The sequence below is a fragment of the Poecilia formosa genome, unplaced genomic scaffold (assembly GCF_000485575.1).
Source record: "Poecilia formosa unplaced genomic scaffold, Poecilia_formosa-5.1.2 Scaffold20, whole genome shotgun sequence".
In the NCBI taxonomy this organism is placed as follows: Eukaryota; Metazoa; Chordata; class Actinopteri; order Cyprinodontiformes; family Poeciliidae; genus Poecilia; species Poecilia formosa.
The window spans coordinates 3,455,632-3,456,308 of NW_006799959.1; positions in this window are offsets into that span (position 1 = coordinate 3,455,632).

A 677-nucleotide genomic window follows, 5' to 3' on the forward strand; every position below is an offset into this window, starting at 1 on the left:
GTTTGAATGACCTATTGTAACTACAGTCTCACCCACATGAAGTAAATCCCACCCATCCATCCATCCATCCATCCATCCAACCATCCATCTATTTTCTTCTGCTTCATCCGGGGTCGGGTTGCGGGGGCAGCAGCTTAAAAAGGGAGGCCCAGACTTCCCTCTCTCCAGCCACTTGTTCCATGTTTTGCCGGGGAATCCCAAGGCGTTCCCAGGTCAGCCGAGAGACATAGTCCCTCCAGCGTGTCCTGGGTCTTCCTCAGGGCCTCCTCCCGGTGGGATGTGCCTGGAACACCTCACCAGGGAGGCGTCCAGGAGGCATCCTGACCAGATACCCACCTCAACTGGCTCCTCCCAAAACTCATTCTTGCCAAAGAAAGGATATTCCATTTTGTTAGGTAAGTGTATCTGGTACAACTCTTTCTGTTTAACTGGTTTTTGATGTATAGTTAATCGCCTGGCATTAAACAAATCCTTTTTAACAAGAAGAAACATGTTGGGGAACTCAATGTGAACACCATCCTGCCATGACTGACTACGGGTTTAAGAAAACAGAGCTCAATGGTCTAGAACTACTTTCTGTGTAATAATTGTATCCACAATGTGTTTGTAAAGACTTCATGTTGTTATTGTGTACTTTGATACATTTTAATTTCAATTTTAAAAAAAATTCAGTTCTA